This window comes from Fulmarus glacialis, unplaced genomic scaffold, assembly GCF_000690835.1.
Source record: "Fulmarus glacialis isolate BGI_N327 unplaced genomic scaffold, ASM69083v1 scaffold2422, whole genome shotgun sequence".
Classification (NCBI taxonomy): domain Eukaryota; kingdom Metazoa; phylum Chordata; class Aves; order Procellariiformes; family Procellariidae; genus Fulmarus; species Fulmarus glacialis.
In genome coordinates, this window is record NW_009197023.1 from 1 (window position 1) to 329 (window position 329).

Below are 329 nucleotides of genomic sequence, written 5' to 3' on the forward strand. Positions count from 1 at the left end.
CCCCGTCCCCCACCCGGGGTTCCCAATGTGTGGGGATGCTGCTGGTCGCAGGGGCCGGGGGACCCTCTCCCCACGCCCAGGGCTGGGTGGGGGTCAAAACCCCTCGCCACCCCCTCTGCCACTTACCCTGGGCCAGGAGGCAGCCAGCGAGGCAGAGGGCGAGCAGAGGGCGAGCTCCGGGCTCCATCCCGCCACACTCCTGCCTTGCGCAGGTCCCAGGAGACACGGGGGGGCCGTGCCACCTGCACGCGCCCAGGTGACGTCAGGGTTGGGACAGGGCGGGGGGGCATGGCCCCCTGGGGGGCAAGAGGCTCTGGGCAAGGAGGCCC